At 34.6% G+C, this 25754-nt stretch overlaps 1 protein-coding gene across 15 annotated transcripts in view; it reads left to right on the top strand.

The window, feature by feature from the left end:
- MBD5 (methyl-CpG binding domain protein 5) overlaps positions 1-25754 on the top strand; it is a 372589-nt gene that overhangs the window by 244490 nt on the left and 102345 nt on the right. For 14 of the 15 annotated variants that reach the window (XM_074335952.1, XM_074335923.1, XM_074335956.1 and 11 more), the window contains one exon: positions 19186-19304. The exons of the other annotated variant lie outside the window; for it this stretch is intronic. The gene's annotated coding sequence lies outside the window, so the exon portion shown is untranslated. The remainder of the gene's footprint in view (positions 1-19185; positions 19305-25754) is intronic. 15 annotated transcript variants of the gene reach the window in all.

Below are 25754 nucleotides of genomic sequence, written 5' to 3' on the forward strand. Positions count from 1 at the left end.
TGCTAATGGTTTGTCAATTTTATTGATCTTTTCAAAGAACCAAATTTTAGTTTTGCTGACTTTCTTACCTCCATTTCATTTATTTCCACTGTAATTTTTACTGTTTCCTTCTACTTTTATTAAGTTTAGTTTCTCATATTGTTTTAATATCTTAAGGTGGAAGAATAGGTTATTAATTTGAGTTCTTTTTCCTTTTTTTAAGTATTGGTACTGACAGGTATAATTTCCATCTAAGCACTGCTTTAGCTTAATTCTATATGTTCTGTCATTTTGTGTCTTATTTTCATTCATCCTAAAATATTTTTTAATTTCTTCTTTGACCCATTTGTTATTGAAGAATGTGTTATTTAATATCTAGACATTTTTTAATTTCCCAAATTCCTTTCTATTATTGATTTCTAATTTCCTTCCATTCATACTGGACAACATAGTTTATATGATTTCAATTCTTTTAAATTTATTGAGGCTTTTTTATTTCCTAGGTATAGTCTATCTTGGAGAATGTTCTATGTACACTTCAGAAGAATGTGTATTCTGATATTGTTGGGTAGAGTGCTTTATGGATGTCTGTTAAGTACAATTAATTACTTATAGTGTTATTCAAGTTTTTTCCTTGCTGATCTTCTTCCCAGTTGTTCTGTTCAATAATTAAAGTGGAATATTAAAGACTGCAACTATTATTATTGAACTATGTATTTCTCTCTTCAATGCTGTCAATTTTCCCTTGTGTATTTTGAGACTCGGTTATTAGGTACGTGTACATTTATAATTATTGTATCTTCCCAATTGATAGACTTTTTAATCATTATAAAATGTCCTTCTTTTCCCTTCTAACAATTTTTATTTTAAAATCTATTTTATACGGCTTTCTTATGGTTGCTGTTTGCATGATCCGTGAATTTCCATTTTTTAAGTTTCTTTTAGAAAATTTGCTTTCAGCTTGAAGAATTTTCTTTTATACTTCTTATAATGTAGATGTGCTACCAGTGAATTCTCTCAGCATTTATTTATTTATTTGTTTGTTTATTTTTCATTTATTTCACCTTCATTTTTGAAAAATAGTTTTTCTAGGTATAAGTTTTTGATTGGCAGGTGTTTAGCGTTTTTTTTTCCTGTTGATACTTTGATTATGTGATCCCACTGCATTCTGGCCTTCATTGTTTGTTGATAGTCAGCTTCTGATATTATTGGGTTTTCCTTAGAGATGATGAGTCCTTCTTCTTTTACTGCTTTTAAAATTTGTCTTTGTCTCTGTCCTAAACATTTTTACTTTGATGTGTCTCAGTATGGATTTTTTTGTATCCTGTTTGGAATTCCTTGAGCTTTTGGGATGTGTCAATTAATGCTTTTCAACAAATTTAAAATGTTTCCAGCCGTTATTTTTTTGAATGTTATTTCTCCCAGTTGGTGAGTTTAGTGGTGTCCCACATTTCTCTGAGGCGCTATTCATTTTTGTTTATTCTTTATCTCTGGTCTTCAGATTGCATAATCTCTGTTGATCTGTCTTTCGGTTCTTTGATTCTTCTGCCAGTTCAAACCTACTATTCAGTACTTGTAGTGAATTTTTCCTTTAAATCATTATACATTTGAACTCCAGAATTTCCAGTTGGTTCTTTTTTTATGTATATAATTTCTATCTCTTTAGTAATATTCTGTATCTGTTAAAACATTGTCACCATGCTTTGCTTTAGTTCTTTGAACATGTTTATAATGGCTTTTTTGAAGTCTTTGTTTTCAAATATCTGAGCTGTATCACAGGCAGTTTCTGTTCACTTTTCATTCCTGTGTTTGGGTCATTCTTGTTTTTTGTATGTCTCACAATATTTCTGTGAAACATGGACATTTTATATAGCATGTTTTATCAACTATAGCTACTGATACTCTCTCACAGGATGTTTTGTTGTTGTTGTTTTAACTGTCTAATGACTTAGCTAGAATGTTTTAGTGTAGTCTGTTTCCCCCACTGTGTCAAGTTTCTGATAATATTCCTCAGAGTGTTCAGACTTGCTTATGTGCTTGGTCATCCTGGAATAACAGCTCTTTTTCACTCTCTCTTTCCCTGGGCTCTGATATGCTATCTGCTTCTCTTCGTATCCCACGCGTCTGTTAAGCTCCACTGATTTCCAGTAGAATTCTCGAATTTTTTTTAATAAAGCTCAAGAACATAAATTACTCCACAGCAACGATCAAATTAAATTATGGCCCTTTTACTAGAACATTTTTTAAGGCCACTCTTTGAAGTTTGTTCTGATTCCAGAAGGACTCTTCGCTATATCTTTCCTTGTTTCTCTCTGGTAAATACCCCCGTTTCCTTGGGTATTTTTCTGTTTTGAACTGATAAATCTAGTAACTTCCTAGTGTTCACTGATGTGGCCTACCATTTTTCTTGTTTGTCTCATGGACTTACTAGCTTCCTCTTCCTTGCTTAGCAGAATAATCTCCATTGTTTGAAGGGCTCCCTTAAGCTTGAACTTTCACTCTGTTCTACATACAGTTAGTTTTTTGGGGAAAACCTTGGGAACACTATCTTTATGGCCTCCCTCTACCCCTAGGTAGAATCTCTCAGCTATCGTTCTGAAGATAAGGGCATAGACAGTGGCCCACTTTTCTTGGAGTGACAACCTTGTTTTATGAGCAGGACGGTTGCAGGGCAGTAGCCTCCAATCTTCTTGGCTTGCCCTCCTGGTGTGGAATTTCTGCTCTACAATTAAGCAGGGCAAGGAAGATTGGGGCCCCGGTGTTCTCAGCTTGAGTAAAACTTATAGTGAGAGCTGGGTACTGGGAGGGAGCCTCTGACCTCTCAGCTGTACATGCTGGAATTTGGTTTCTGAAACACATCGCTGGAGTCCTGAGAAATGCTGATGGCTTGCCCCTCTCTAGGAGATACCGTTGTCCTTAACGGGGAGTTGGGAGCCCTTGTCCACCTCTACCCAGAGTGGAACCTCTCTCTTACTGAGCTGGTGGTTACTGGTGAGAGAGGGAGTGGGTCATGCCTCAAGTGCCACTGACCACCACTGTTCTTACTAAGATTTAGTAAATTGTCTTGCATAAAGATATCTTCATTTGCTTTGTGCCCTTAGGACAATTTCCAGAAATTGTAAATGGTTGTGTTTTTATAAGTTTTGTCAGTTATAGTTGTTTCACTGGTGACCTCCTCGCTCCTCATCCATTCCAGAAGTGCATCTGGGCCCTTAACTATTGGATAATATCCCATCAACCTCTCTGTTCTTCTCAGAAGGATCTTTTTTACTATGTGATTTATAATTTATCAGTATGTTGCTTATAGCTCTAGCAATCAGCATCATCATGCCACAGACCACTTTGTACACTATACATCAATGAAGCATAGCATCCCAAATATCACTAATACATGTGTAGACTTAGAGCCCACATGTATGAATAGGTGCAACCTAACTTAAGATCACCTGTTTATATAGATGATACTTTGTAGGTCATATGCAAGAAAAGGAAGTAAACAATTCTGGGTCACAACCAATCTAATTTTTTGTCATATTATTGCCTCTCTTCATACTTAATGTAACAAAGCAGAGACGGGGAACTTCCCCCTTTTTCTGAGCGAAAATAACCCCTCAGGTAACCTAGGCTACTTCAGGCCACGCCAGGCCTTCCTTCCTTCTCCAGCAGCCATTCTCTTCCTAGAGCTTCCCTGGCTACAGGTGAGCTTCGCTCCGTCCTTTGGTTTAAAGAATTTTGTGTAAAGTTCTTTCGAATTTTAAAAGTTCTAAAGTTGAATTTTAAGAGTTTAACTCTGAAGAGTTAAGAATTTTAAATGTTCTCATTTCTTCCCACCCATCTCCATTGTCACTCATTCTCCACTCTAATTTGCCCAAGAAAACTGGAGGCAAAGATCTTCTGGTCTATTGCTTGATAAAGCCTCAGGCACCTGCATACAAGATGAGAAAAGGCTCCATTCTTGGGGATTTTTTTGTTGTTTTATTTAATAATTGATATCCAGTCCTTCCTGTGGCTCACTGAAGTGTCATATAATACTTCACTCACATGCAGGGTTATTAAGTTTCTATGTGGTATCATTCCCATCTTCAAAAATGCTTGGTACCCTGTAGAATGAACTTCAAACAGTTCATGCAGCCATTCATAACCTTTTCTGTTTGTCCAGTTTACCTGTCTCACCTCTTCTCTGGTCTTCTCCCTGTGCTCCACTTATAGTGGGCTAACAACTTGCTACGTTCTTCAAGCACATCATTTACTTCACATGCCCATGCTTTTCTGATCATAGATGCTTAAGCAAGTGATGGCCGCAATATCCGGATAATAACATGAGATGCCAGGGCCCAGTCCATTCCTCTTGAACTAGAATCCTCCTGTGTGATGATTTTAAAAGCTCCTCAGTTGGTTCTAAAGCTGCTTGATAACCATTGCTATTCTCTTTTCTCTCCCTGCAGCATCGTCCCTATCTTATGCTTTTACTTTGCCTTAAAAATCTTGCTCAACAAAAGCCAAAAGAGAATGAGAGACAGAGAGAGAGAGAGAGACCCCTAAAATATTACCATCTCTCAAAGTTTTCTTCAATTCTGTCTCCATTCTTAATCTAGTGGCTATTAAGAGTTGTTCTTGTCTGATGAGCATGGCTGGTGTGCTTAGGGGGAGTCCTCTATCCACTGAATTAGAGATAGTTCCTAACGGAGAGGCTCAAAATGCCAACTACTTACTTCCCCAGCCTCCCTCACACATTGAACATGAGTCCATAAACAAGACTGCTAATCAGGCATACACATCACAGTCTTTGAAGTAAAAAGTAGATGTGAAAAAGGAGATCCACAGATTCCATTTCTGGAAAAGGTAGTGGTAGCAGCAACAGCTACTTCCAATTTCCAAATATAACAGAAAAGTTATTCTAGGGGCAGTTGCCAACTTGCAGCTTCCAAGGAGGAGCCTTGCACACTGGGTAGCCTCCAATGCTGATTCTATAGTTTCCTGTCTTTTAATAAATTTATTTTCTGCTGAAATAACACTGAGTTGGCTTGTAAGATTCAGGGACACCTAATAGAATAATCACCTCCCGGTACCCCTCATAGCATTCCATTCACAGGCCAATATAGCAATAAATCATCCTGTCTTATAGTTAAATGGCCAGTAGAATATGGGTTAATTCCATCAAGAGGGAAGGAAAGAACTTTCTAGTCAGTAAGCCATGTGGCTTGAAGGAACGCGGAGAATACCAGGGACTGGGGGGATAGTGTGTCCAGAGATAAACTGAACTAATTGGTCAATGGTGTCAATGGATAGAAAGTTGTTAGAGCAATTAAGTGACTGGATCGTGACCATCCTAGCTCTACAAGAACATATGAACACATTTTTAGTTTTATCTGAAGTTTAAGAACAATGTGAAGCTCTTGAGGGTTTTTCACTGGCAGATGTTATGATCAGATTTGTATTTGGAAAAAAAATTACTCTTACTGTGTCATGAAAAATAAATTGGAGGTGAGGAAACACTGGTAATTTTTAGTAGGATTTGAGAGCTTTGCTCATAGAATTAAGAGGTTCTGTACTCTCCCAAGCTGATCACTGCTCCTGAAAAGGTCCTCCTACTAACCCTGAATTTTCCTGTTGGAGCAGAACAGTCCAGAGTGAAGAAATCCTTTCCCCCACCGGACAAGCCCTTTAACCATTAAAACTAACTGCGGTGCAGAACAGGCCAGGGCAATATTTTCTCCCTGTTTTTAATAGTTATTACGGATAAAAGACTTAAATTTTTATCAAGTTCATTTAATTTTATATAGGTGTATAACTTAGATTGGATTCTTTTGATATCCAGGTATTAAAGCAGTTCTGGTTTTGTTTTGGTGTTTTTTTTTGAAGAGTTGGGGTAGCTTTTATCTTATTCTTTTAAAAATGAAAATGAGAACTAAAAAAGGATACACCACATTAAAACATATGCTAATAATGTGCCTATATTATATTATTTTTACATGACATATACTATATGTGTGTGTGTGTGTGTCTTTATTTCAAGAGCTATTCAAAACCAAAATTAAGTTTGAATCTACTGTTTGTGTTTTCAGTTGGTCTCAGAGAGTGAACTAATGATTCCAGATTGCCAGATTGCAGATGGCCAGCCAAATAATTAGAGCTGCTCCTGATTTTAATACATACGACCTTCTGAATTTTAGCTAATCCCCCAAATCATTACAAAAGGCGTTCAGTAGTAAATCACACAGTTTGGTTTTTCATTCGTTTAGTCAAAGGCCTTTACTTTGGGAAGAATAAGTTTACTCTTCCAGCAATTGTTTCCAAGGATACTTTAAAAAGCAATATCCCAAACAAAGGCAAGGCATTTGGGGGCTAATCTATGCAGAGTTGGGGGGAGCAGTCTGTTAAGGCCAGGCAAAGCAGCCTGCTCACCAGCACAGCACAGCACCGCCAAGGAGAGAATCAGAGGTTGACAGCGCAGACAAAGGCTTTCCCAAGTTCCAGACTCTTACTTTATATGAGTGATTTTGTTTGCTGTTGCTGACCTTATTTGTTCACATCATTTCTTGCTTATTTTAACTAGCAAAGAGAAGTATAGGATTTTATTAAGAAAAATTAAAATATCCTGAATAAAATATTCAATTAAAATATGAAAATTAACTTAAAATTGTAAATATTAAATAAAAATAAAATATGAAATTAAAATATTCTTTGTCCAAAGTACATTTAAGGAACTATTATTAGGTTGGTGCAAAAGTAATTGCAGTTTTTGCAATTATTTTTAACCTTTTAAACTTCAGTTACTTTTGCACCAACTGAATAGATTGAACATAGGAAATTATCATTTTTGTAAGTCAAAATGATTGAATATGGGCAATTTCATGTGATTCAACCTAATAAAACGTATTAGGGCACTGTAACATACCATACTGTGTAGCATATCGAGTTTGCTCTTCCTAAGTAGATTTGGATATGTTTTTCTACATTTTTGTTACCATCAATTAATTATAACAAAATATTTACTTTTACCAAATAAATATAATTTTATTAGGTGCCAGAAACACTTGCTGTGGACATTTTAAAACGAGATTATTGAACTCCAAAGAGACTTTCTAATAGTAAGGAAGGGGTAACAGGGTACAAATGTGCTGATGAACTGACCCGGACTGTAATGTGTTCAATGCCGTCATCAAGCTCTAGGATTTCGGCATTTTCTAGAGCCATCCCTCAGTCAGAGAATATACAATACCCTGTAGATCTCACTAATTCTCTGACAATCTCAGGAAAGATGAGTGTCGATATAAATAATAAAAAATAACAGTGGTAGTAATTATAGCAGGTGACACTTAAATAGTAGGTACTATGTAAGTGCTTTACGTATATTTACTAATTTAATCCTCACAGCAATCCATTGACGTAGCTAGCATTGTCATTATCCCCATTATACAGGTGAGGAAACAGAGGTACAGAACAGTTAGGTACTTTTTACAAAGTCACACAACAAGTAAATGAGCCAAAATTTAAACCCAAGCATTCTGGCACCAGAGTTGATATTTAACCAACAGTAAACTGCCTCTCGATACAAAGATGATTTAGCATCTCTGAATCAATGCTAATACACTGCATGGGTTGCAGTATTAGTTGAAATACCAAGTTCCTTGAAGGTGCTTGTCAAGCTTCTTTCCATTCTAATAGCTACCATTCTGGACTATTGGAATAGTTCTCTAGTTATAGTACAGATTTCTGATCTTCTCATTCTAGGCCAGCCAACATACTGCTGCTAGATTAATATAAGTAAATCATCACTAATCCTGTTACTACCTTGCTCAAATCCCTGTCATGACTCTGCATTTCCATTCCCAGAAAAGAATATAAACTAGCACCCGCTAGGATCCCGTAGCATAGCTGAAAGCATCTCCTCACAAGCTCAACATGTCTTTGATGTGTCTTGTTTTTATCTTAAAAACTCACACAAATTTTACCTCACTCTGTAATGTATCTGTTTTAATATGAAAATAATGTATAAAAATAGATATCACTTAAATTATTTAATTCTTTAAGTTTTCAAATAAAATTATGTCAGGAACATGCTTCATGTTTATCCTGAGCTTTCTAGTGTCTCATGAGGTATATATACTCCTGTTTGAAGAACACAGGTGTACAGAATAGATTTTAGGTGCCTTTGCTACATATTTAAGACTCTGAATTATCTGGCCCCATTCCAGCCTTTCTATATTATAATTTGCTGTTTTCCTGCCTCAATCCTCTAATACATCCATCCATCTACCCATCCACAATTAAACGTACCCACCATGTAGTAGGCATTGCCTCCTAAAGATGTCTTGAGCTGTATATACCACCTATATATCTTGGCTTTTGTCCTTGCTCCCTGCTTGGAATACCTTCCCTCCTCACCTCCATTAAAGTGCTAATCCTTCAAGAACTCATTCAAACACTAGCTTTTCCTGACTACCCCTAGTCAGGACTCTGAATTCCTATAACACATACTTGATGCTTATTATGTATTTTGATATTTGTATGACTAAGTCTTACACATAAATTTTTTAAGAGTTCAACACGCACAGAAGCAAAACAAGGACATTTCAAACCTTGGACACGGTGTGTACAAAGGCCCAGGAATATGAAATGGCAGGGCTTTCCAGAAAATGCTGGGTTGTTTAGAATGGCTGGAATGTAGAATATATACTGGGAATGTGAGAAAGGTAGAAACCAGACCACGAAGGAATGTATAACTCATGCTAACAAATGTATATTTTACCCACCCAAGTGCCCACTGTAATTAATGGGAAATCATTCAAGAATTCAAACAGGGGATAATTTATTATATTAGATAAAGTCAACTTTGATGTAAATTCTGTAGTTTTTCATATTTTCTGTTTCCTGAGGTCTTATTTTTATTTTACGTACCTGTGAAATTGTCGTTTTTGTGCAGTCTTTTTTTTAACCTAGTGACTGTCCTTCCTCTACTCAGTGTGTATACACACATGTATACAAAGAGAAATTATGTTCATTGCTTTAAAAAATGGGAACACATACACACACCTGCCCCTTGCATTTCTCACTCTACAATACATTGTACAGATAGCTCTGATTTATTCTTTTTAATGACTGTAATATATGGACGTACCAAAATTTATTTAGCTATTCCCCTATTTATGGATGTCACCTTGTTTCCAGGTTCTTGATATTTTTAAGGTATTATATCTAAGTCAAACTTTATGTTTATTTCACTAAATTCCACCTGTAGTCTAGCTCAATCCACCATGAAAATGAAATACTTATGTAACTTTGGGTATATAAAAAGAAGTAAACTTATGGTGGTAATTTCTTATTCATTATGATTTTACTCATATTCTCTGTTTGCTACCAAATTAGTGGATATTTAGGAGTTGTTCTATTATATTGTTCTATAATATATTATTATAATGCTTGAAATAGACCCATTCGATGACAGAGATTTTAAGTTAGAGTATAGTGATACCTTAAATGTTAAACATAGAGAAATTACAATAAAATTTTCAAACTGAGATGTCAGTAAGAATTTCATGACTAAAAGGTTCCATGGTCAAATTATTTGGGAAAATATGCTGGATTGAACTGGATTCTACAAGCATCTATGAGGTTTCTCTAAGAGTATATTATTCATGAAACACCATTTGGTGAATGGTGCTCTACATTTTTCCTCAACAGTATAGACATTTGAATTGTGTTCAGTCATGTAGATGGATTCCCAGGGGGTCATTCTCCTGGCACTTGTATTGGTCCCCCAGTTGTACAGGTCTGGGAAAGCAGATGCACTCAGATCACGGCTCACCTATGCAGGTGTTTCGTCCACTGCTTCTCCCCATACCTCTAATGCATCTATCCATCACTCACAAAAGCTTGCAATTTTAGTGATACTGGATTATGAATATTTTTCAAATACCCTGTACTTTTTTATCTTTGTATTTATAAATCTTCTCTGTTCTATCTACCTATAATCCTTTCTTCTAATGTCTATATATTCGCATCTTAATTTTCTTTAAATGCTATTTTCTGTTTGAAGCACTGCCCAAGCTCTCCAGTGGGAAGTAAACTATTCCTTGTTTGATTTTCTCATATCACTTTGTGTTTCTTTCAATGATAGTACAGTTAACTTTCTGCTTTATGATTCATACAGTTGTTGTACATGTACACGGCAGTAGACATTGTGTTATGACCTCTAGTTCTTGCTGTGGAGGAGTTCATAAGCCAGCTGAGGAGGCAGATATATAAACAAATTTGTACAATTGAATATGATATGTGTTTAAAGGTACACTGTGCGAGTGGTAATAGGATAGACAGGAGGAAATATGGACTAAAGTGTTTGATTGTAAATTATACAACTAAGATTTTAGCTTCATTTAGAGCATTCAAGTCTAGAATTGAAGTCAAATGTTGTAGTGGTTATTATACGTAACTTCCTCTTCTACTAGCTTTTAAGTGCCTCGAGGACCTGGCCTGTGGAGTTTTTTTTCCCTAATACTTCCTATTGCACCTAGCACTACTGTAGATACATAGAATGTACTCTATAAATGTTAGTTAAATTAATTTCTAGGAGCTGCTTATTTAAAAACATATTTAATCTCACAGACTGCAATTTAATATACCTGCATATTCAAACTACTATTTTATTCCTAATTTAAGATGTGATTGTAGGAAAGGTGACAAACCCACAAAACTTTAAAATCTGGATTATTTGACTCTTTCTCAGTAGCACTTTGTAATCTGTAGGTTTATTCTATGGGTTCTGCCTTTGCACAAAATATTCTTCAATATACTATTTTGAATATGCACACTAGTTTCATCTGAATTCTAAAACCAACTAAATGTGATATCAAACTAAGTTTAGTGGGTCAAAAGTTTTGTAGGCCTTTTCGGGTCAAAAGCAACAAGGGATATTGTGAGGTACAAAAGCTAATTATAAAGGCAATTACAAAAGAGAAACTCCAAACATATGTTGAACAATTTCAGCATTTCTGGGCCTGGTTTATGGCCTTCCAGGATAACCATTTTGAAGGACAAAACTTATTTAAAATACGTTTATTAACATACCAGATCTTCATAGTTGTAGTTTGTAACTCCGCTTTATTAAAATGAGTTGGTTTTCTTGGACTGTAACAAAAATCATCCTTGTTATCTGATTATTGGATCTCTTACCTAAAGGAGCCTAATTTGGAGATAAGACCAAGGACATATCAGATGGAGCAAACACTGTACAGCAGCATTTATTTCAACTGCACTTACTCAGTTTCTGAGAAGTGAAACAAGAGTCGAGCTAAATTTTACTTTTGCTCTAGCCAGAAAAAAAAAAAAAATCACCAGTCAAATTATTTTGAACTTTCTTTAATTAGTGTTTTATTTATAAATAATAAAACAATTGTACTACTCCAGAGTTTACCAATTAAGTCTGATAAAATTCGCTCGTAAGGAATTAGTACAGAATACATATTTTCCAATAATGTAAAGATGTTGTAGGGTATCCGATGGGCATGTGTCCCATTTGGGAGACCACCTCAGGGATGATGTAGATGCCTGATCTCTGCACAGTACACCTGAAGCTGAATAATACTGAATGACAACTATAATTTTATATATATATATATATATATATATATATATATATGTATGTATATTTATATATTTGTATGTATATTGTTACAGGAAGTGGAGTACAGCATTAGGAATAGAGACAGTGAAAATGTAATGGCTCTGTGCGAGGTCAGAGGGATAGTGGATGGGGGGAGGGGGGTTTACACAGTGTGAGGGATATAAATGATAAACGTCTAAGTTTTGCTTTGTCTTGTGCACCTGAAACTAATAAAATTAAAAAAAAAAAAAAGAATATGTATTTTCAAACAGTTCAAACATGTTTATGGAGCACACAACCATGAATTTCAAAGTGTGAAATAGAGATTCGGCAGGCGGCGTACTAGCCTAACCTTAGGACTCTAGCTGAGCTGCTGTCACATGCATGACCTGGAATGACTTGAACAACAATTGTACATTTTTATATTTTTTTACAAAATAAATATTCACAAATAATATCCAACATTTCCAGACTTTTAATAGGCTACTTTGATTTTTGTGAAAATAAATTGTAACTGTTTCAAGGCATAGTTTGCTTTGTGAAGAAGTTGTGCTGATGTTATTAAAAATTATGATAATAACAATTAACATTTGCATACTGCTTCCTGTTTACCAAATATATTGATTATCTCAGTTGATCCTAGAAACAATGAAGGTAATACTTGTAAGGTAGGTAGGAGTTAAGACTCATTTGGGTGCAGTGAAGAACTGTCCCCTCCTCCCCTCCCCTCTACACACATACACTCAGCCTCGGACCAGAAAGGGATATTTTGGTTCATAGGATGGTATGGTCTTTAAATATGCTAATTTGCATCTCCCAACTCTTTCCCTCTGGATTGGCTCCATTTTCAGCCTCACACTTGGTGACCCTGACAGTTCTGAGTGTCGCTCTCCTGATTTGATTAAATACACTATCGTTAGACATATCACTGTGGACAGAGGGATAGGGGGACATACAGAGGGAGCCAAAAAAAAATGTATACACATTTCAAGAATGGAAAAAACTGTGTTAAAATTGTAATACAATAAATGACTCTAGCATTCATTTGATTAACTCCAGCTTTTGAGCGAACATCATACTACACATCGCTACCGTAATTCAATTCAACTTCGAAAAGTAATACAGAGATAACATCTCTTAAAATGTGTACATTTTTTTGGCACCCCAGGTATTTACTGTCTTTGGCTGTTAGGCCCACCTCTAAAGCTGGGGAACGGGGTGAGTTGTCCAAAGGGAAGTCAGTATACAGTTACCAGAAGTAGCAGGAAAGCATGGTGGGAGGCACACTTCATTATCATCTCCACCTTACAGTGAGAAAATGGATATTCAGAGAGACTACATGACCTACCCAAAGGTAGGTTTTCTAGTTAGAAATCCTGGCCCAGGCTGCCTGAAAGGAAAAGGGAAACAACAATGGATAAGGAAAGAGAGGTGGTTCCAGCTGTGACATTTATTTCTAGTCTATGTTTTGTGAACCAGACATGATTGATTTTAGGGTGATAATTGAGTCTGTGGGGTGGTTGAACAAGACATTTGTGGGAAATAAAATGTCCCAAAGTCTGCGCAAGAGGGGAGGCGGGGGGGCGGGGTACAATGGACATGATCCTTATAATCCAGAGTTAGGAATTGGGATTATAATTAAAATAGCTAACATTTATCAACCAGTTATTACGTCTCAGGCACTGTGCTAAGCACTGTTCCTGTAATGTATCAATTAACACTTAACATCCCTATGAAATAAGGATTTTTACAGATGAGGAAGCTTAATCAAAAAGAGGTTTAGTGTCTTATCCAAGATTATATAACTAGAAAGAGGTAGAGCTGAGATTTAAACCCAGGAATCCCAGAACCCACTGCAGTGCCTGTTTTCTGTTCCATTGTTACAGTCGTTGGCTGCCATTGCAGATGTTTGGTGCAACCACTGTTTTCTAGAAACGTACCTTAAAAGGTTATATGATACAGTTCATATGCAACCACATTTAAGCATTTATAAACTATTTTCATTTTGTTTTATATTTATCAAAGTTACACATGCACATAGTATAAAAACTCGAGTAGTCCTACAAGACTTATTTAAAAAGAAAAAGAAAAACAGCAGTTCCCTGCTCTGTACCTCCTTTCAGCATTTTTCCAATTCCCAGAAGCATTACTTTTTTTTTTTTTTTTTTTTTTTTTTGCTGATTCCTTTGGTATTTATGAAAAAGAATATCTCTAAATAACATGATTTTACTTCTACTTCTTGATTTTTTTTCAGCTTCACATATAATCTATGAATTTGACACTATGGAAGCTGTAGACTTCGATTCATTTTATATCTCTTACACCATCATTGCAAATACACCATCTTGTCAATATAGTTATATCATGATTTTGATATTTAATATTCAATTTCATACATTTTATAACTACATAAACTCTTTGTGGTAGAACCATATCATGTATCTAATTCTCTGCTTTCCCTAAAACTAACAATTGTCTTATTTTTCATTTGCTTGGTTTCCAATGTTCTTGTTTCTGATTCAGCTGTCACCTCTGTCCCTCATAGTACAGATCCCCTTTTACTGTCACCATGAGGCTTCTTTTTGTCCCTGTTTTGAATTGGATCTCCTGTTTTTAATGTCTTTTCCTTCTTCATTTACTTGCTCATTTTGACGGGGTACTTCTACCAGAAGCTTTGATCTTGCCTGTCTGAAAATGTCTTTATGCTTTACTGACATTTGATGGATATTGTGGCTGAGTACAGACTTTCTGGTTTGGAATTCATTTTCTCTCAGAATTTTTATATTCTCTCTCCATTGTCTTTTAGTGTCCATCCAATGCTGAAAAGTTGAAAGACAATCTAATTTCTGTTCTGTGTATTTTTTTTTTCTTCCTGGAACCTTTTACTATTTTTTATTTGTCCCAGAGCTTTGAAATTTTATTTTGATGTGCCTTGTTGGGGATCTATTTTCATTCATTTTACCAGACACTCAGTGAGCCCTTTTAATCTAGAAATTCATGTTCTTTAATTCAGGAAAATTTTCATGAATTATTTCTTTGATGATTTCTTTCTCCGTTTTCCCTTTTCTTTCTGTTATTTGGATGTTGAAGCTCATAGACTGGTCTGCTAAATTTCTTATCCTTTCTCTCCTGTGTCCTTTCTCTTAGTCTCTTTATTTGCTGGGATATCTTCCAACCTTTCTATTGAAGTTTCCATTTCTATCATAATTTTAGTTTTTGGCAGCACTTTCTTTGTTCCTTTTTTAAAAAGAAATCAATTTGTTCTGTTTCGTGGATGCAGTTCTTCTCTTATCTCTTTGAAGATAATTTTTTTGAAATTTCATTTCCCTGAATAGTTATGTTTCCTTCCTGTTTGTTTGCTTGTTTGTTTCTTTTAAGGCTTCATCTTTCGTGTTAGAAGCTTTCCTCAGACATCTAGTGGTCATTGGCTGTCACCTCACATTTAAGGTAGTAAGAAAGGGGGGTGCCTAGATAACACATAACTGGGGCTTAATTAAAACTGTGAATTCCCTAGATCTGACTATGCTGTTTATTCAGGAACCCCCAATGTCATTTTATTACCTTTCCTAGTCCAGTTAGATTCATCAAAGAAGAATCTTTCACTCTCCTGTTGAGAGGTTGTAAGATGCAAATCAAGCAGAGGAGGACTTGGAAGTCTCAATATTCATCATATAAAATGTCATTCAATTCTGTTTTCAGTAGAGTACTCTGCCCTCCAGAATTCTCCAAAGAATAAACATTTAGTCTTCTGCTGGGATGAGAGAGGGAGGGGTACTTGTCCAGTTGTGAATGGTAGAAAGGGAATGCAAGGGACTGATTCTTAAATAGACTTCCAAGCAGGCTTGCTCTGATTTCCACCTTTAACCCACTTTCATGAGTCTGGGTACCACCAATTCCTAAGTTTTTTGGAAACTGTATTGCAAATAAATTGTATCCTGGCTTTACCTACTGCTAATTTATGATTCAACTAGCTTGGGTCTGCTGGGTCAGTTAACTATAGTTCTTTTGCCTTCTAGCTTCCAAATTTTAGTTACTATCATTGATCTCTATGCTGCTTTTTTCCTTGGCTCCTGCTTTTTAATAAAATATTTAATATTATATTGCATTTTAGTGGGTTTTGAAAGGGGATGAAGTTAAATGTGTATATTCTATCTACCATCATTAACCAGAAGACAATATTGTTGATTTTATCTACTCAATAGTTTATTCTTTTTAGTATTTGTTAGATTTGAGAAATACCTTCTGTGAAAAGACAATTTCTATTTGGAGAAAGTAGAAAATCAAAATATTCAGTTCCAATACCCAGTCTCAGAGTAAGATTTGAGGAGATTGCTGTTTATATATCATATATTTTATATTTAAATGATTTTATTATGATACAGACCTGCTTCCTTCACAGCATGTGGGAATGTATGTTGCTCCACTGGCCTGGGAACAATAACTAGGAGCCATATATTATAGACTCAATCTCCTACAGTCAGGACATAGGACAAGATGATCAAATTGTCCAAAGCAAAAACTGAACAGCATAGTGTAAGCTTAGAGAAAGTAGGTATGTCCACCAACCGTGGGCTAATGTGCTATAACATTTCATAATCTTAATATATGTATGAAATAATTTTTTATTATCACACTATGTTTTTTTAATAAATAGCCAGAGACTCAGAGAAGTTAAGTTACTTCTACAAACTCATACAGGTAGAGGGTGACAAAGGTAGAAATTGATCCAGGATTCGCTTACTTCAAGGTAGTACTCTTTGGAAGGAAATGTGCCTCATAAAATCTGGAATTATGTCACGCTGGTTAAAGGTCTCAAGAACCTGGTAAGAAGTCAAAGAAAGGTTACTATCAGTAATTATAACAAGAAAATCACACCATTTATTACTTGCACATTTTCACCCAACCATTTCATTGAATCCTTGTAACAGCCCTGTGAGCTGACTATGTAGATTTAAATTTAAAGTTATTTATCTTGAGTGTATAAAACATCATTTGCCTATATCTAAAATTGAGTTATCTCACAAACCCCTTTTCCTGGTATTCCCCTACCACCACTGTTTCCACTCATAAAAGGAAACATACTCTTACCAATGGGTAGTTGTTTGATCACTTCTGAATTAAAATTAAGTCAACTTAGGCTTTAAACTAAGATTCTTCCCCTACCCCTTATTCTCTCCTTCCCTTCTACGCTTCCCCAAATTCCTGAGGAGACTCATCATCCTGCCATCAGTGGCTGAGTACGGGATTCCACATGCTTCTCTCTGCTGAGTCGCTGCTTGACCCTTGGCATTTTGGCACCATGTGTCCACCGAGTTACAGTTCCTGTTACTTGGCCTCTGGACTTCATCCACTGGGTCGACTGCTACGGTCCTTGCCATCGTCTCCAGTTGGAAGGACCATGCACTCTTTGCCCCATTTCTTCAAACCTCAGTCTCTTTTATGTCTGCCAGATCAGTCTTGGACACCTTTGCCTCCACTGTCATGGCAAAGGCTTCAGTAACTTTTCAGATGTTCCGCCACAATACACTGGCATGCTTAAAGCACAAAGATTTCTTCAGACAAATCCTCCCAGGTGCCTTCCTCAGTCATCGTCTTCAGTACTCTGCGCTCAGAAAGTTTGGTGCTCTTTCCTGCTTGGTGGCCAGTATCTTATTTCCCCTGCATGGGAAAAGATGTGTTATATATCCTCTCATATTCTTGTCTACTCTACAGTTTTTACGCTATAAGCTTTATAATGAGAATGTGTAATAAGTCTGCTTTGAATGTACTGAACGATCAATTGGCAGAACAAATTATGTGAAGAAAGCAAGGTAGAGAGCAGTGTGTATAACCTGTTCCATTTCTGTAAATACATGTGTAGATATGGCAGTGCTTTAAACATTTCTGGAGAAATACATGGATCTGGTATCAGAGGGTTGCCTCTGGGGAGGGAAAACAGATGTTTAGGGGACAAGACAGGAAGAGAAATTTTTCACTGCCTTTTTATATCTTTCAAATTCTGTATTACGCAAATAATTTATTCAAAAAAATAAAAGATCATTATAAAACATTTATAATTGGCTTCTTCATTCCTGCCAGGCTCCAGATCATCTGATTCTCAGCCACAGACAGAAAGTAGCTCTTTTGGCAAAGCTCTTTTTATCCCTTCTTTGCTTCCTGATGTGTCACTCTTTCTTGTAGAATTTACTGAAGGCTGCGTGAAGTAGCAACCTGTTCCAACACTCTGAATTTTTTCCTTCCATTTAAAGGGAAAATAATTCAGTAGGAACATGGCCTGAGTCCCAAATGTAACAGATGTTAGTTTAGCTATTTTGCTAACTTGCCAAACCGAGATAAAGGGGTCCTCACAACCCTTCACCTGACCCCTTTGGCCAAGCCAAGTCTATATTTTAGGGTCTGTTACTTGCAAGAATTTTTGTTATGTGCACGATTATTATACTGAATAAGTATTTAATAAATTATGATGAATATAAATGCATAAATGAATAATTTTATCTCTAAGAATAAATCATCTAATTTTAAATGTATTAACCAATAGAGATTTTTTTTTAAGTCTGTGGTTTAAATTTTCCATTTTCCATTAATTATAGCTGTCTTTTTATTTTTTTTTGCCTCACTTCAAGATCCAACTAAGGATCATATATTGTATTCAGTTGTCATATCCATTTAATCTCCTTTAATCTGAAAAAAAAAATTCCCAGCCTTTTTGTGTCATGACATTGATGTTTTTTAAACATCTGGGCCAATTGTTTGTAAGATGTCCCTTAATTTACATTTTTCTGTAATATTTTTTATTAGATTCAGATTAAACATTCTTGGCAAGAATACTCCACTGATGATGATGTGCCATCTCAAAATATCATAAAGAGTAAGAGTAAATTTTTAACACAGTGGACAAACACACTACTATTGCTTGATGGAAGGTGCAATTTGAGTTTTCAATTATTTTTGCTTTAATTTTATACTGATGGGTTATTTCAAATTGGGTTGGTACTTGAATAGCCCAGGTATCAGTAAATAGTATTTTATCCAATCCATTGGATATCATTTTGGAAGACAAAAAAGTTCCCCTTTTAAATTTATGAGTTTATTGTGAGTTTGTTTATAACAGTTTGGGAGCTGATATGACCATGTTTCTGACATGCAAGGCTGAGAGCCAGGTGGTAATAATATCTACCTCACATCATTAAGGTAGGAATTGGTTGAGATGTGAACAGAAGTAAAATGTCACTAACAATAATGTGCTCTGTGAAGGGTCTTTAGTAATATAACCAACACCATCCAGGTATTTTTTTTAACCACATGTATAGCATATGTTATTGTGTCTGACACTGTTGTAGTAATTTTATGAACATTAATCTTTATAACAACCCTCCTAGTTGGATACTATTATCCCCATTTACAGATGAGGAGACTGAGGCACAGAGAAGATAAATAATTTTTCCAAGGTCCTACAGCGAGTCAGTGGTACCATTTCAAACGGTTTATATATGAGTCCCCCTTGAAAACAGACAGCCCGTATATCTCCAGTCTGCACTTAAAGGTAGTTTCCATTCAGCTCTCTTTTAAATAAACATGTATTGTCTATGTTATTTCTGTTACAGAGAGAAGAGGTATTCCCTTATAGGGACTCATAAAGGCATAAAGCATCTAGAGATTTACTGCCTCCATTACGCTGCTGGGTCGCACAGCACTTATGTTTTTATCAGTTTCTCTCCAGAAGGTAGGAATTATGCTTTCTCTCCATGAATTTTTTATATAGTTATAGTTTTCTTGTCTGTGAACTTAATTTTTATTAAATATGAAAAGCATCTGACATCTATAGATTAAAATGCCAAACAGTTAAGACACATAATCATGGTGCTCTGAAAGATATTTCTATTATGTAATAAAATAAATACATGTTGATTGTAGAAAGAAAAAAGATAAGACAATACAGAAAAATGCAGTAATTCTACCACCTTGAGACAACTATTCTTTATATTTTGTTGTATGTCTTTCTGAATTTATTGATATATAGATATGTATATATGCCTAACATATGTATCTATGTAATTATTATGATTATGACTAGAAACAATAGGATATAAAAGCTCTTTGGCTAGACTGCTTCTTTTACTTAGCAAGTTATTGCAGCATTTTTCATGTCAGTAATATCATCCGCATTACCATTATTGATAGTTGTATAATATTCCAGTTAAAGGATATAACATAAATTTGTAACCACTTTCCAATTCTTGAGTATTTGGAATGTTTCCAACTTTCCCCCCATGGTTAACATGACTTCAGTGAACATCCTTGTACATAAATCTTTCAATGATTTTTTAGGACAATTTCCAAATTATACTATATCTTCTAACCTCAGTTCTTAAGCATACTTTTTGATGAAAGGGTCCCATGGCCTATAATACAAGGAAACCCTGTCTATTATCCACCATCACAGAGAATACCAATGTAGAGTAGTATACTAAGTTTTAGAAATCAAACATATTTGATTATAGAATCCATTCTTAAAATAACATCTGTCTGTGGGATGTTGATAGTTGGAGAAGTGCATGTGTGGGGGAAGGGAGCATATGGGAAATCTCTGTACTTTCTACTCAGTTTTCCAGGCTGTGAGCCTGAAACTTCTCTAAAAACGAAAGTCTATTTTTTAAAAAGCAAACGAAAATTTTAAAAAAGGAAAAACATTTTAAATGCCATTATATAAATTTACTTTTAAAACTAAATTTAGACTTCCATGTGCATGCATGCACGTACACACACACACACACACACACACACACACACACACAAACATCTGACAACATCCCACTTAAGACTTTGGAAAATAGTAGCTTATGTTATATTCTAAAAAATGGAATAGGTGGAGCAAAGGGTAAACATGTTGAAAGCCTCTACCAGTTTGCATTTGCACCAACTTTGTATGAGAGTGCCACTTACTTTCTCTTTAGTATTGTTGTTTGATATTAACTGTTTTTGTTTTTAAGTAAATTTGAAATGACAAAAGTATATGACATTTTAATTTTCACTTATTTGATTACTAGTGAGATAAATATCTTTTTATATTGTAATTTGTCCTTTATACCGGGGGTGCCAAAAAAATGTGTACACGTAACTTGTATTCATCTTTTGTTATTGTTATATATTGAATACTACAATTTTAATACAGTTTTTTCTTTTCTTAAAATGTATATACATTTTTTGGCACCTTCTGTATTTCTTTTATGGTCATCTCATTTATGCCCCATTTGAAATTTTACTTGGGTTCTTTGATGTTTTTTCTTGACTGATAAAAATAAAAAATAATATTAAGAATATTAACACTAAATCACATGTGTTACAATTATGGTTTTTCACTTTTTTATGTATTTATATTTTGTTTTTATTTTATGTGTTTTTTGTTTGTTTGTTTTGGGGATTTTGGGGGGGTTGTTTTTTTTGTTGGTTTTTTTGCCATGTCAGGTTATTGTTGTGATGTTATTTTTTTATTTCTGTGTTATTTTGTTTTTTGTTTTTTTATTTCTGTGCTATCATTTTGGTAAGTCTTAAAAGAAGTGAAAACATGGATGGTCTACCTACCATTTTAAACTTGAAGTCATTGGAAATTGTAAGCACAAAAATGACCTGATCAAATGGGATTTAACAAAGATCACTCTAGCTAGAGTTTGAAGTATAACTGACAGACTGCGTTCTTTTGGATGTAATTACATGATGTTTATAACACCTAATACAAGATATAGGTAATAAAACAACTTATTAAAATAATGACATAAATTGTATATTATAGATATAAATGGATCTGTATCTAGAAACTAGTTTCTCCTACTAAAGCAAAATATATTTATTATATAAATATATGAGGTCAGACAGTTAAGTTCACAAACTCATCCTAGAAAAAGTGCTACATACCTCATTGCTGAATATCACTACGATCACCTTCGAAGTACTCCCCTTGGGAAGCTATGCACTGACACCAGTGCCTAGTCCATCCTTCAAAGCAATTTTGGAACTCTTTTTCTGGAATGGTCATCAGGGCTGTCGTCGTATTACCCTTGATGTCCTGAATGTCATCAAAATGTCTTCCTTTCAATATTTCCTTTATTTCAGGTAAAGTAAGACATCATTGGGGGCCAGATCAGGTGAGTAGGGAGGGTGTTTCAATACAGTCATTTATTTACTGGCTAAAAACTCCCTCACAGACTGTGCTGTGTAAGCTGGTGAATTTTTGGGATGTAAGAGCCATGAATTGTTGGTGAAAAGTTCAGGTCATCTAACTTTTACACACAGTCTTTTCAGCACTTCCAAATAGTAAACTTGGTTTGTCCAGTTGGTACAGATTCATAATGAATAATCCCTCTGATATTAAAAAAAGGGTTAGCAACATCATTGCAACAAGTTCACAAACATAATTGTCATAACTTTTTAAATAAATTATATTGTATTTATGTAATATGTTACCCCACCACCACCAAAACAGAAGTGACTTTCTTCATAATTAACTTACCTCTGCCTACTCTACCAGTGCTTTCCATTTATCACTTGATACCAACTCATCTTTTATCATTGAATAGAAATGTTATTTTGCATAACACTAAATTAACATTAAACCAGACTTTGACTTCTAGAAGCTTATGATCTTTTAAGTGCAGTTAGTTGACAGCAATGAGTATAAAAATACTTTCTCATAGGGTGTCAATGATGACAAAAATGAGACAAAGTATATAATGTTAACTTTTCCCTTTTCTTCATATTATAGACCCATTTTTAAACCACCCCTAGAATATCTCCATAACTATAGTAATTCTGTAATCCAAATCCCCTGGCCTGTATCAATATGAAAATTTTGGGGCTTTAAAAAGGACTGCTGCCAACTAATGGAGTGTCACATGTAAAAAGTATTTACTCTGTTTTCTCGAAGTCTTAAGCAGATCCTTTGTGTACTTGATTAAAAGGTACTTGTAAGCTGTATTGCTCTTAAAGAAATACACATTTATAAGAGCCATGGCTTTGTAATATGAATAATCTATCAAAGTTCTATCTTTATAAATCCTAGTCATTTAAATGTTTTTCAGTGTTTTCCCATCTTAACTGTTAAGCTGACGTATGTGTGGTTTCCCTTTAGTGTTATTGAATAGATTAACAAAAATGCACTTAGACAAGTTGCTTTCATTTCTCTCTCCCTTAAAAAAAACTATACATAAAAATTATAAGCTGTAGCAGAGTTTTATTATAGACTATTACGGTCTTTCTTTTTTGCTAAGGAAGATATTTCCTTCCTGTCCCTCATATAACAGCTTGAGAAAGGTACAAGGAGAAATTTTTAAATCCATAACATAATAAATTCAGTAGATTTCAAAGAAAATAATAAAAAATTACAGTAAAGATGATTCTAGACTCCAAATATCTGCACTGTATGATTATGGCTGCAAGACATTGTAAAACCACTGTGCATTCTTCGTAATTAAAATACATTATCAACCCTCTGTGTTTCTTTTATATAAATAAAAATATTGTAATTTCAGACATCATTATTATCATACCTATTTAGCTTTATTGTAAGTGGAAGCTATAGTTTCTGATTACTGCTAACTATAGAAGGATTTTTTTCCTAATTGCGTATGATTTTTGATTAAGAATACATTTATTTTCAGTAAGTTCTTATCTATTCCTCACTGTTCAGTGTGCACACACACACACACACACACACGTCTGAGAGAGTAGTAAAAACAAAAGACATTTTATTAAGTAAATAATACTCCTCAAAGGTTTTATTCAGTTTACATAATAGATGAGAAGTTTATTGGGGTGACAACTGTTAGTAAAGTTACAATTCTGTAATACATCATCTATATATCACAATGTGCGTTCACCACCCAGAGTCAGTTCTCCTTCCATTACCATATATTTAATCCCTTTTACCCTCATCTAACACCCCCAACCCCTCCACCTTCTGGTAACCGCTAAACTATTGCCTGTGTCTGTGAGTTTTTGTTTCTTCATTTGTTTGTCTTGTTCCTTTGTTGTTTTCAGTTTTATATACCACATATCAGTGAAATCATATGGTTCTCAACTTTTTCTGTCTAACTTATTTCACTTGGCATAATAATGTCAAGATCCATCCATGTTGTCACACATGGCAGTATTTCATCTTTTCTTAATGGCAGAATAGTATTCCATTGTGTGTATATACCACACCTTCTTTATCCAATCATCTATCAAAGGACACTTTGGTTGTTTCCATATCTTGACCACCATAAATAAAGCTGCAGTGAACATTGGAGCACATATATCTTTACAGATAAATGTTTTCAGATTTTTTGGGTAGATACCCAGGAGAGGAATTGCTGGATCATATGGTCATACTACTTATTTTTAAAGGCCATATAGTGTGTTAAATTATAGAAGCTAAACTCAACAGAACCAGTGATCCTATGGTTTGGACCACAATCACTAGACATGAATTAGAGCATCATAGCATGTTTCACAATAACTATAGTCTACTCTTACCATTCTTGGTAAAGAGGACTCGAGCTCAAAAGGTCCTGAGATGTCTTGTGTTCTTACAGGAAGCAGTGCATTGCGACAAGACACGTGCAACTACCAGTAGCCAGGAGGTTTGCATTTTCTGTCCTGGGCCTGCCATCAACTAACTATCTGTGAGATATTACAGAAGACACTTCTCTTCTGAAAAATGAGATTGCCATTTCCCAGCTAGATATTAAGAATGACCTTCTTAAAAAAAAAAAAAAAAGTCAGGTCCTGTGCTTAAATTTAGGGAATTCTGGATTAAACAAAGTTAAGCAAGTTTCTCTACCCAATATTAATAGGCATTTTGAATTTCCAAACAATGGGTATAGTATTAAAGGTGTCTATGTTACCCTATATCTAAACTACATATATTAAGTGATCCTCAGAACATAGTTTGGGAAATACAGGACTGAATATATTCCAAACTTCCTTGTAATTCTGAAATGTCATATTCAATGATTTTAAATTATCTATTTACATTTTTCTTCTTAAAGGAAGAGGACTGTACATTTATGAGCAAAGAATTCCAGTTGTGTGCTTGTCAGGGACCAATGTTATTTGAAAAAATGTCTTAGATTGCAGCATCCTAACAATTCCACATTTAATTAGATCTTTCTAATTAATTAAAAATAACATTTGTTTTTAATTAAATAATAATGATTTTAGAGTATGTAGAGTGCAATGTTAATAATTTTTAAAGTTGTTATATAGTGTTACTCTGGTTTTTAAGTAGAATACTATAAAATTATACACATATTTTTTACTTCAAAAATTACATATCCTACAACTCAAAGGAAATAATAGTTAAAAAAGAAATGATTTTTCTGAAATGAGATCAGTGTTGTTTTTAATCACTTAATTTAGTAATCATCAGTGTCATATACCATAGAATATTATTCTAGAAAAACTTTAATTTGATATTACAGTAACTTTCTGCTATAAAAGTAAAAATAATAAAATATTTTATTTCTTTGGAGTGAAATGTAGAATAATTGGGCTTTTTTTTAAGGAAAAATTATTTGCAAAAAAGTATTTGGAGTAGGAGTCAGCTTAAAAAGACTCTCGCTGGCCCGATCTGAGACAGTTTGAGCATCAAAATGAATAATGATAATAATGAATTATAACACACTGAATAAAATGAGAATCCATCAGTCTATATCAATATAAAGGAGTAGATAAATAAATGAGATAGAAGAGAAACCTCTTCCTCAAATTATAATGCCAACTAACACAAGGGATAATAGAGTTGGAAAATCATCAAAGGATGCTAAAATTATTGAGTAAAAATTCATATAAAAGTTTCAAAATATTTCCCAACAAATTACTTATTATAAAGGAAACATAGTAATTTGACAGTGGAGAAACTGATGCGTATCACATTAACAAACTGATCAAAGATAACACCACCGATATTGGATTAAACTCACATTTCATGTGCGTCCTCATAGATGCATTTGAAAAGGACACAGTATTCTCGCCAAAATACAGCCTTTTAAAGGTAATCATGAGGAGACATCAAACTCAAAATGAGGGACATTTAACAAAGTAACTGACCTGCATTCTTCAGAAATGTCAAGATCAAGGAAGAGAAGGAGAGTTAAAGGTTCCATTTTAAAGGAAACTAAAGAGACTTAACAACCAA

Source organism: Rhinolophus sinicus, linkage group LG01 (genome assembly GCF_036562045.2).
Source record: "Rhinolophus sinicus isolate RSC01 linkage group LG01, ASM3656204v1, whole genome shotgun sequence".
Taxonomy (NCBI): Eukaryota; Metazoa; Chordata; class Mammalia; order Chiroptera; family Rhinolophidae; genus Rhinolophus; species Rhinolophus sinicus.